Raw genomic sequence first — 12,877 nt, 5'->3', positions numbered from 1 at the left:
CAAGATATGTTTTGATAATGTATAGTTATGCGTATACACATAAATATGTATTAATATGAATATATATATATATATATATATATATATATATATATTTTTTTTTTTTTTTGCAGAAGTTTCTATCGTGGATTATGCATCGCATAGAATAGATGATTTCACTTCAAAATCCCATGATGTACAAGTCAACGTTGAGTGAGTAATCTGTTTTGTTCTTGAATTGAGAAATTTGTCATCTGATTTTTCCACAACGTTCTAACGACCTTAAAATGTCAGATATACTTGAAATTTTTAGCAAGAATTTAGTAAAATTCGAAATTTGAGCATTCGAATTCTCGAATACGTATTCGAAATTTTGAATCTCGATTTGTTCAAATTTCTATAGTTTAAACTAGGTGAAACCTTTCTAAAACTCTTTTCATTTTCTCCTCATGCATTTATCTTACATCCCTCACATACTCGGTTTATAAGTAATGTAAAGCAAACTCTCGAAATGCCTCGACTAAAGGTTATAGACTGTTGTCGGAAGATCGATTGACGGTTGCCAAAGTCGATAGCCAGTTGCACACATAGTTGGCATTCGTACGACTGTCTATGTCAAACATGTCCAGAACTTCTGGCCAATCTGTACGTCGTAATTGTTATCGTTATATTATTGCCCGTTGGTAAGGGCCTCGTCAGGGATCATAATTAGCGCAAAGTGGCCGCGTAATTTAATATAATATTATATAAACTAAAATTAAAATATATGAGAAAATCAATAAAAGTTTATAAAAATTTTTATTATGCGGTCATGAATAAATATAAGAAAAAAATTAATCATGATAATAAAGCTACCAACTGCGTGCAATACACTGACGAATTAACAATTTTCCGCTTCAGTGATGATTATTTCTGCATTCGTGCATACATAATCATATCCGACATAACACAATATCCGCAACATAAACATCCACAATTCTTTGTTTCTTTATTTCTCACGACAGTAAAATCAAGTTTACATAATTTAACTTTTTGTGCCTTAAACGGTCATGGAAATTGTCTCGATTACGTAAGATAAATTGAGCGAGTTTTATATCAAGTCAAATCATTAATTATTATCAATTATCATAATTAGTCGTAATTACTCTGCATGAACGGGCATAATTATAATCCATAATTATACGTATGTATGTCCTGATTATAATATTATACGTCATCCGAGATGAATAAACGATGCGTCTCGTTATGATATATCATCGTGGAAATACGAGGACAGCAGTGGCGACATTAATGAAATAACTAGGAAAGAGTAATTTATTTAAATATGCCGAGATCGAATGGCATGTAGGCGCGCTATAGAAACGACCGACGAAAGAAAAGGCAAAAAAGAGCGCTTGTAAAAATCGTAGCGGCAATTATCGAATAATGTAATAAATTAAGCTGCGTGCGCACAAAATTCCTCCGAAACGTTCCATGCGTTCGATAATTTACGAGAGCGGTTCTATAGAGAATTCAGGGACGCACGCGAGCTTCATTCTTCTCGTATCAATTGTTACCCGATTGTTATCGTCAATATTCCCGATGGAGAGTCTTTCGGAGTGTATAGCGCCTCTATATATTCAATTATAGCTCATGATTTTACCTAAATAACATTATAAACTATGTCGCACGCGTCGACGTTTGCATAAAATCTGATCTTCTAAGAGCGCAATAACTGCAGTGACATTATTATTAATTCGCTCGTTCGAATTAATTTACACTCCTATAATCATTTCAATTTGTCGTTTTACTTTTGTAAATTCAGATTTCTAGTGCAAATTACAAGCGCAATAAATAACGTTATATTTATTAATACAAGGTGGACAAGTGAATTAAATTCACGATTCTTGCAACTATAAATGAGTTTGCGATAGGAAAAACAATTGAGATGGAGGAAAATCGACTTAGAAGCCATCGAGAAAACAACAACGTTTATTTTCCTCGATGGAATTTAAGTCCGTTGCTTTTAATGACCGTGAGTTAGAGACACACAAAATGAGTCAGGGTGTCTGCTTTCTGGAAAAACATGGAAAACCGGGAATATTCAGGGATTTCTTTCGTACCTAGAAAAATCAAGAAAGTCTCACGGAATTTTATTGGGATTCAGGGAATTTTTTCGAAAATTCTTTTTTTCATAATTTTCTTTTTCATTTTGTAGAAACTCATTAATTGTAGAGTTTTGACTTTTATTTTCTGTAATTCTAAAATTCTTGATATAGAGACAAACTGAGATGCCAGGTTCACGCTGCATCTCACTTGTCCTTCGACAATTTTTTTAGCATTCTTGCCAGATTTTAAGCACTTGAGAATGCCGCAATAATTCTAAAAAAAAAGTTTTATGTGCAAAAATTATTAGAATATTATATTAGATGATTATATAAATTAGATCGCCCGAGGCACTAGACGTAAATGAGATTCATGTTATATCAGTGTTTTGATATTTAATTTGTTTCATTAATATTCTAATAATTTTTACACATGGAACTTTTTATATAAGTATTGTGAAACTCCTAAACGCTCAAAGTCTGACAAGAAACGCTTAAAAAATCGTCGACAGATAAAGTAAACTTTATGTCTCAGTTTGTCCCATAAAAAAGAACATATATATATATATATATATATATATATATACTTAATGTCTTAACATAATAATATTGAATACAAAGTACATACTTTGTAACTTTTAAAGATAAGGAAATGAAAATTTTATATAAATGAAAAATTATCTTATGAAAGTTATTCAGTTTTTTTAGTACATTTATAAATCTAGTATTGAAACTTAAGAGGCTTCATGTTTTTTCCTCGTACGAATGAAAAACATTAGATTAATGCATGTAATATAAAAATTGATTTTAGAGAAAGTTGTATTAAAAAGTTTTGAAAACATTCTTTATACTTGGAATTTGGAACAAAAATATCTGGAAAATGAGGAAATTTTTTTGACAAGATTTGAGTAGACACTCTGGTCAATAATTCTTCACGCGATTCGGTTCTCGAATGATGATCCAGGTTCTATCTTATCGCCAGCAGGTATTTCCTCGGCTATTTTTTCGTAGATCTTTTCATACAGTCTCGCGGAAAAAACCACAGACGCGAGAAATGGAGAAAATAAAAGAGAGACAGACGAGAGGCACGTCGTAACGATCCGCCTGTTCCAGTTCCGGCATATGGGGGGGAAATAATTGCGGCCCGTCTGATAATCAAAGGGACCTTCTCCCTTCTGTCCGATGTTACTCCGCCTCGCGTCTCTCTTTCCCGTTCTTCCGTCTATCGGGACGCGACATCCCGTTTTAATCCACGGATACCATTTTCCCCGACGAGAAAAGAGATTTCGGTCGCGGAGCGAGCGGAAGAAGAGAATTTTCCATCAGCGATATCGCGCCGGTTATTATTTTTTATTTCGATCTAAAAACCGTGACAGATAACGTATAATTAAATACAGTATATTTCAAAATTATCGACTTTAGATTTAACGACAGATTTTTTTTTGCCAAATACAATTTTCAAGAAATTCGTTGTATGTATATCTCAATATTTAAGATTAAATTGAAAAACTAAATCCAATTGAAAATTATAAAAATTTAAGGATACATCACGTGTCTCTATGAATATAATACGAAATAAATGTATACGGATTCTTTGTAAGAATAAAAACGTTCGATAATAATAATAAAAAAGAAAAATAGATAAATAAATTGAGAAAATAGGTTCAACGATGCATCTTCTTAGCTCGGTTACTCTCAAACAAATTGTGTTTACCAGTCTCAGCGAACTTTAACGGTATCCTTATTTACATGCATATGTTTATGTATAACGCGGGTATGTAATGATGCCTTTCGTTATCTGCGTTAGCTTTATTGAATATCTTTTTCCCTCTTCCTCTTCGCCCCGTTTCTGGCCCCTTTTTACTTTTATTCTCAGCTCACTCCTTTCGTCGTTCGAACCCCCGACAAGCAGGGTGACAATTAGTCCTCAATTACGAAACCTCCCTCGGCTCAGTAACGCGTGACGCGGAAAAAAAGGGTGACCCAAGAGAACCGCTTAAGGACATGTCGCAAACGCGCGTGCAACCAATCGAATGCTCCAAAGTGCACTTTTGTTGAACAGTCGATGAAGGGAGTCGTCGATGATAGATATACCCTGGTCGGGTCTTTCTCTACTTTCTTGATCGATAAATAGTTAATGATGAATCAATCGGTTTTAGATAGGACAAAGAAAAAGTCGCGACAAACTTATGACCTCTCATCTTTTTTTAGCTTTCTAAAGTTATTTTTTTCTCCCTTTCTTTTTTTATGAAAGAGAGAGAGAGAGAGTAAACTAACTAACTAACTAACTAACTAACTAACATTTAATTTAATGTAACATGCAGCGGTTTCTGGAGGTGGCGATTTGATATATCGGTGAATTTTGCGAATTTCGGCTGATTGACGTATAATTCCAGTTCTATATTACATTACCCGAGAGTTTGACATATGCACGATAACGCTTCCAGGCACGAGTTTATCGCAAATGTCGACGGAGCTACCTGTATTACACCTGCATTCAGGCACGTGTGTAATGTCGAGCAAGAATGCGAGCAAGCATGATCATACTCGCGCGACTATGCCACATTGTTGCGGGAGGAAACTTTAATCCGACCGGCGCGTATCTGCGAGGCGTAGTGTCGGATCGGCCGGGATGCATCCTAGAATGCATCTCGGATAATATAATGGCACGTGGGCACGATATGTACAGACGATGAAAGGCGCACAAAGACAATGAAAGAGACGAAAGAGAGAGAGAAAGCTAGAGAAAGGCAAACTGGGGCAAATATTCGACGACTCGTTTAAAGAGGTGTATCAATTTAAGGAAGCTCGAAAATTAAGATAAGTTTCTACACAATGTAATGAATTAAAACATTTGACATTTTAAAGGCGACAAATTCCTTTGTGAAAATTTTCGAGAAAGTAAAGTAAATTATTAGGAAAGTGCTGAGAAACTATATATCACAAGGGTGGAATGGACGAAAAAAAAAAATATAATAATGTCGGCATTAAGGCGAAATAAATTATGGCTGTTCATTTAAAAATACTGCCGAATTATACTGTCGTTTCGTACGGAAAATAGAGTAATTGCGTAATTATGCAAAGATAACTTATTCGAGGATAAACTTTTTATATATCCATGTAATTACATATATATATTTTAAAGTAAATTTCATTGCACATGTATTAAATAATTATAATAATTGCATGTTCAATCGTAAAATGCCAGCGTGGGGCGATTACGATAGTTAATATCATATTAACACGTTGAGCGGCTCTGACGGCTATAATCGTCACGCCATTTCATATCTTGGTCGGAATCGTGTTAACGTCATGGTGCATACAGCCGCGCATTAATAAAAGGCTGTAATTAATAAAAAAATTGAATAACAGTTCTAATTACAACGTTGAGCGATATCACGAGTGTTGAATTATTAATATTTTTATGTCGTATCGATTTTAGTTAACAAACAAAAAAAAAAAAACAAATATTTATTCCTATATCACTCGCGAATATATCGCATATAACCGTGACAAATATAATGTTGATACAATATGTATATGTTGGAGTGACGGCAAATATTGTGTATCTAATATGGACAATTGCAATTTGCGTTAATCTTGGAACATTTTTCGATTCTTTAACATAAAAATAAAGCCTAGGACTGACCGAAAATACGAAGACTGAGGGAGATGGCGAAGGGATAATTAAATATTGATTTTACATTAGAGTGTGCTAAGATAGAACCGCTATTCATTAAAGTGTTATAACGAGTGCCGTCGCGCTCATTGGTCGATTCATTAAAATCAAAGAACGGCTCAGACCTCTTGGCATATTACGCGACCATTCCTTCTGTTCGTCCTTTTCTTTGTCTCCTCTTGAAATCGTCCACGCCGATTGTTCCATCTAGACGATAATCCGGCGCGATCATATCGCCAGCAACAAACTTTCCGAGATATGTATACTCTCTTTCTATTTCATTAACTCTTCGGAATTTCGATTTGATGAAATTATGAACCGTATATTTCGATGATACGGTTTAGAGTTGAAATTTTAATAAATACAATATTTTGAAAATATCATTGATTAACGCGGCAGTTAGTTTAAAAGAAATGGATTAAATCGATGAAAAATATATGCCATTAAAATAGAAGCATTTTATTTATACTATATTCACCGTTTCAGTTATTTCAATCAAAGTATTAAATATTTTGTGATTTATACTTTTTTCTCTTTTTTACTAAATTTCCAATTTTTTTTCTATACAAATGTTCGTTACAAATATTAAATTTCAATTAATAGAAATTGAAGATATATTTATAAGAGTAGATTTTTTTTTTCCTTCGTATTATTGCCTTCTAATTGCAAGTCATTTAAAAGTATTTATTCATCATTGATTGATTATTTTCAATGAAATCATTTTTGTTGCAAATATCGTTAATTTCGCTAATCTTTAGAGGATTTAAGAATTAATCTTCCGCGCGTGATGTAATTACCGTTGTTTTACGATGTAACTGATTTCTGCGAAACAAGTGGCGCGCGGTCTTTTACACGGTTCTTCCGAGAAATTATGTGAAGTAGCGGATTTTATAGAGCACTGTACTTTGTTCTCGGAAGGTTATTTTAATATATAATTTACGCGCTCGCCGAAGTAAGCTAACCGCGAGATAGATAGTCGTATGGATAAACGAACAAAGGATAAGTGAATAGATAGATAAGTGTTTATTGCAGCTTTGTCGTGAGTTAAAATAACAATGAGCGAGTAATGAGCGCAAGCGTGTGAGTGCGTGTGGCTAATAACAATAGTCGAAGGAACGATTCAATGCGTTCAAATATTCAAGGGCTTTAAATTGGATGCAATTTGTACGAATCGGCCGGAAAGTGGGAATCCTTTCAATAATATTCGTATTCCTTGGATGTAATACAGGCATTGTTCGCTTTTCGCGTTTCACTGACGCGTTTCTACAGCAATCCGGAGAATTCGAGACGCAACAAATATTCCGGAGATGAAGGAGAAGTAAAGAAATTACATCTTTGGGATGTATATTTATCCGTCTAGAATCCCAAGAGGTCTCTTGTTATCGGATTATACTACGATCATTTATTTGTATAAAATGCAACAAACTTTCTTTGAGAAAATAAACGCAAAATAATCGTTGAAGTTTCGTCTATTTTGCTTTTTCAAAGCTAATTTATTCGAATGAAATGCAACAAGATTGAATCAAAATAAAAGAATGTTATGCATAATTTAATCCGGATTTAAATATCATCTTGTTTTTCCTTGAGCCAGATTATTTAAGCGATGTGGTGTTTGAATTTTAATTATAAGAATCTTGAAAAATTAATGACACTTAATGTTAAAATATTAAATTATATCGGTGCGAAGAGATGATGTATTATACAAGAAAAACTCATGTATTTATATTATATATATTCCAAGAAAATTTCTCCAACGCTCAAATGCACAATTTACATAATATATCATACTCGTAAAATTTTAATTATATTTTCTAACACGAATAATCTGCACTATATTTATAAAAACATTACAATAATTAATGATATATATATATATAATCATATTTTAACCCAACTTTTTTTGTATAAAAAATAAAATTGCGAGAGTTAAAGTTCGAGGGATCATTTGCTGTTCTGCGCGAAAGTTTTATCCGCGAATGAATGCGCGCGGGCTGGGTTCATGTGAAATTAAATTACATACGCGTAATTAAACTTCACGTAAGCTCGCGTATATTCACGCTCGCGTACAATCGCGGATATACGCTTTCTCTCTCTATCTCTATCTCTGTTTCTCTCTTTCTCTTCGATTTACGTCAGCTACAAATTTGGGTCACGCTGAATGATTTATTCGATCCAGTAGGTCGTACCTATATTTGCAAAATATCGTTTGTACTACAGGCATATTTCCGAACGAAACGTCCGAGAATTCGGAATTTTTCACCAGCAACCGTCGCGTTCACTCGTCGATATTCGAATCCTAATCCTGGATCGAGGCGAAGGTTTCCATTTTATCCGTAAAGTGAATAGCCAATATTCGGACATGAATTATTAACGCTCGAAAGTGAACGATGTAAATATGCGAAAATTTAAACTAAACAACAAAATAATGATGTAGAATCGATGAAATGGATACTCGATCGACAGTTGGATCGATACGTTGCACATTTCTTGAATTTTTAAGAAAATAAAAAGGCACAGTCAAGTTCTATCGAATCGAATTTTGCAGGATATATGATTTGTTATTAAGTACATTCTTTCCGTTAATTTAATTAATTGTAATGCGGTTAGTTCCACATAAAATGTGTCTTGTTTCTGTTTGCAATTAGTCAGAGACATATTCTTCTGAAAAGAGACAGCGTTTCGAAATAGCGCGATTTCGACGCGAAATAATCGTTTCCGCGGAAGCCCGGGGTGAGATACAATTACAATTCAAATTAGCCTCTCGTAACAACGAATCATGTCGCTTCTGTGACACTCGTTGCACGAGCGGCTCGTCGTCCTTACGAAACATCCGGCTCGCGTGCACGTGGGGAAAACACGATTGCACGTAATGCACTCTTCCCCCCTCTCTCTCTCTCTCTCTCTCTCTCTCTCTTCCTCTCGGGACTATAAGAATCGCGGGTGGACTCGCGGGGGTGATTTTCGCAGAAGCATGCAAAATATCCGGTCGCCTTTGCCGACACGCGTGATACGCGGAAGGAACGTAAAACCGAGTTCCGGAAACTTATACAGCCGTCCGCTCTGACCTCGCAACACTTATGGTAATATCGTATCGGAATTTATTTTTATGATACGCCTGATCCTTTCCTTAGCATTCTGTCAGAGGCGAGATGTTCGCACATAAAAGGAACCGAAACCAATGTTCATCGATTGAGACGAGATCTATTTTTTTTTATCGCGTACTTTATTTAGTGTGCATTATCAAATTTTTTTTTTTTTTTTTTTTTTTTTTTGAAAGAATAAACAGTCTGGCTATAAAAAAAAAAAAGACATTGTATTGAGAAAAGGCAGATGAAAGTGGATGACAGAACGAGAGAAAACACTACAGTTTTTTTTTTTTTTAAGTATCACAAACAAATTTATTACATTATTTAATTTAAACAATTTTCTTCTAAACTCGTTTCTGCTCTTTCGATTCGACAATCGTAAATCGAAAGTATCTACCTTAATTCGTTATCTTTCTATATTCGACAACGTATTGAACATTCGAGTATTGAACACCAATAATCGAAGTACACGGCAGCTTGCGATAGAATATAACGCGAATGAGAACTTTCCGATTCGATATTTTCTACGTCGCGTCAGGAGGAATACATCTGGCTGGTTGTGCTTCAACCGGCGTATTCTACTTTCTAAACGACGTCATTTATTATTTTAATGATATCATTAGTAGAATTCAAGTTAAAGTTGTCAACTTGTTTTCTCATCCAACTGGCACGATATAAGTTTCGAGTTCGCGCCGCATCTCTGGACACGCTGCTTGACACATCGCCGACGTAATTTTACTTGGGCACTTTTCACTAAAATATAATTTGCTACTTTATTTATTTATTTTTTTTTTTTTTTCGAATTGATAATTTTTATTATATTATGTTAATAAAAATCACTTGTCATGAAAAGAATAGAAAAATGTCATGGAAATATATTAGCGAAAAGAAAGATTGCGTTACTTATATATGTTTGCCTTTTTCTTAATAACGACTGGCGACAACTGCACATTATTAAATCGATTTCTTCCACCCGATGAGAATAGCGATAAAAGTGATTTAGGAGCGCAAAACAGAATCGGTGATAATGAACGACCATAGATTACGCAACGTCTCGGAGATAACAGTAATTACACGGTCGGCTGGATTTAAGCATTTCGTAGCTAAATTAACCGTGATTCTTTCTACTAAAAAATCGTGCAAAAGAATATTTCTCTTTTAATTTTAAATTAAAAAATGTATAAACTGCATGATTTTGAAATGTAGAGACAGAGTATGTTGTGAGAAATAAATTAATTTTTACGTCAAATTAAATTATGACGAGTTATAAAAAAATATATAATGAAATTTACAAAATTAAATCCAAAGTAAATAAATGGCAATTTTTATTTATTTTTATTATATATTTTTTTTTTTTTTTTTTTTTTTTTTTTTTTACATAGTTTAATTACCTATATTCTTTCTTTTCCCTATTTTAGAGAATGTAAGTAAATATAATACTTACAAAAGTTAAAACTGTGTAACATAATGTATGTATTGTATATAATTATTTTATACAAAGTCTATATAAACCATAGACAGATACGTCATAAGTTATTAATCTGATGAAGCTTAAATAAATTGTCATAACAGTTGAGAAAAAAATATCGCCAAGTGTACATATAACAAAAGAATACAATACGTAACAGCAATACTAAAGAAAATATGCGTGCATGCTCGCCATCGTCGTTTCTCTCATGACATGTCTCGATTGTCTCCGTTGAACTTGTTCAACACACAAGATTCTCTTTTAAAAGATGTGTTGGCGATCCTCCCCCTCCCCTTGTTCTAGTCAGACGTCAGCGGAAAAGCGCCGGTGGCGTATGTCAAAGGCCGTGATATTTCATGATAATCTGTCCTTTCTCTTCTTGATTGTTTTATTTAAAAAACACCTCCGTGTTCTTTAAATAACAATTTCCAGATATAAATAAAAAAACTCTTGAAAAATTATTATTTATTGTTTGATTATTTTAAAGACTAAATTGTTTAAAAAATGCCATCATTAATGCTATTAAGAAGACCACAAACAAATTTTCGTATATTATTATAGGAATTATTTATTACATAATTCATTTTGTAGCATCCATTCTGCTTTATGATATTGCATTAATTTTCAAAATTCTATTAAATTTGAAATAGAGAATAAATTTTACTGTTTTTATTCGTGCAGTAAAATTTTTGATGGCGATTGCATTCAAAATCGTTAAACAATGAGAACGCGCAACATGATGATAAACTAAATAAAGATCCTTTTGTTTGAAGAGGATATAAAATTGAGCTTTATCGAATATTTGTACAATAATAACTGTACGCGATATATTTATTACAATAACGTACATGATATATTTATCAGAAGAATCACGTTGAACTCACAATGTTTTTGCAATTCTTTATCATAGAAAGTTTTCTATTTTTTTTTTTTTTTTTTTTTTTTTGTTTTAATATGCTTTATTACTACATAAGTCATTGTAAGCGCTTTTGTTTTCGGTTATTACATTCTCCATTGTATTAACGCATTGTATTAAACAGTTATATTTTACATTAAACCGAATAAACGATAAAACGAATTTTTGAAGTCGAAACTTTGATATTCTAGCTTGTTATAAATAAAAATTAACAAGGTTAAAAAAAGGGTTGTTATATAGGTAAGAAATAAAGGGCAGGATAATCATTACACAGAGAGATAATTATTAAGAAAGAAAATAAAAGTTTAGCGGTAAAAAGCGGGGAAATAAGTTATAAAAATTATGTTTCTTCAATGGAAATTTTTCCTCGACTTATTACGAGATGTTATAATAGTATCGATGCAAAACGACTACAATTCGCTTATAACGCATATTTTAATTGCGTTCGGCAATCACATCTCGCGCATTGCATATACGCGTATATAAATAAATTCCCCCGGTCCTGCTCCGTGATTTTCGGCAATTTTTTCCGGCCGCGTAGCGAAAAGCGTGCACTGGACCGTACCCCCCGATAGAGCCACGCGTGAGCCACGATAGAAAATGTATGCGCGTTTATTTCGCCCGAGCTTCGGACGCCGATAGAATGCAAAATAATGGCAGTCTGCCGGATATTTGCGGGCGCGACTGTGACAAATATATCAGATAAAGCCACCCCCGCCCCCGCCCCTGACCGTGTTTCGTCCCTTCCCGTCCCCGCGCCGGGGGTGCCGTTCCCTATCTCTCTATATTGATTTACCGCGAACTGATATTCTCCACCGGTATCATATTTTCCATCCCGCGAACGCGTACTCTCGACAATATCAATTGAAAGATCCGATGACTACGAACGAGAAGTTTATACGATTTTATTGCGAGCAAAAGTTCCTCGCGAATTAAACCAAAGATGTATCTTTGCGCATTACGTATCGATTTGAGACTCTTGGTGGAATATATGGGGCACAGTGTAAGGTCGAGCATATTTTCGCATTACATATCGTTTTTCGCTACGATGACTATTTAGAGACTTGCACTCATTGGATGATATTTTTTTGTAATTTCTTAAATGCTATATTTTTAGAAAATAAAGTCTAAGTAATAAAATACGAGCATATATATTTTAGAGAAATACGATAAGTATTTTAGTTTAACATTAAATATATCCAGTAAATACGTATTTTTTTTAACATATACAATTTTTTAATCTAATATAATTTACGAGATGACGTTGACAAAATGAATATTTAAATAAAATAAAAAAAAAAAATAGTTGACATTACGATTCACGCCAATGTGTTGCCTCAAGGATGTGAGTCAAGGATTCTAGTTACAAGTAAACTTTTGAGCTAACCTTTGTTATATCGGAAAACATTGGTCTCTTTCAAATCAATTAATATAATAGAACATATCGTTTTTTCTCTCTTATTAAATTATCGTACTCGCGTACAAGCTTTCATATGCCAAATGCGAGCTGCATAATGGGTAATTGTTCTATATATAATTTTAAATTGTTAATAAAGCCTGCCTGGAGGATATAAATTTACATGATTAAATTAAATTATTAAATTCTCGTTACGTCGATTTGTATTATACTATCGTGGAATGCAGCACAATTATATAGATATAATT

The 12,877-nt window shown here is 33.5% G+C and overlaps 1 protein-coding gene and 1 long non-coding RNA gene across 11 annotated transcripts in view; one reads left to right on the top strand and one right to left on the bottom strand.

Moving 5' to 3' along the window:
* Positions 1-12,877, top strand: part of LOC140670899 (uncharacterized) — an 81,490-nt gene that overhangs the window by 53,099 nt on the left and 15,514 nt on the right. The window contains exon 4 of the long non-coding RNA XR_012047644.1: positions 114-192. This is a non-coding gene — a long non-coding RNA (uncharacterized lncRNA). The remainder of the gene's footprint in view (positions 1-113; positions 193-12,877) is intronic.
* Rhogap100f (Rho GTPase activating protein at 100F) overlaps positions 1-12,877 on the bottom strand; it is a 69,445-nt gene that overhangs the window by 43,080 nt on the left and 13,488 nt on the right. The window lies entirely within an intron of this gene.

This window comes from Anoplolepis gracilipes, chromosome 11, assembly GCF_047496725.1.
Source record: "Anoplolepis gracilipes chromosome 11, ASM4749672v1, whole genome shotgun sequence".
Classification (NCBI taxonomy): Eukaryota; Metazoa; Arthropoda; class Insecta; order Hymenoptera; family Formicidae; genus Anoplolepis; species Anoplolepis gracilipes.
This window is presented reverse-complemented; position numbering and strand designations above follow the sequence as displayed.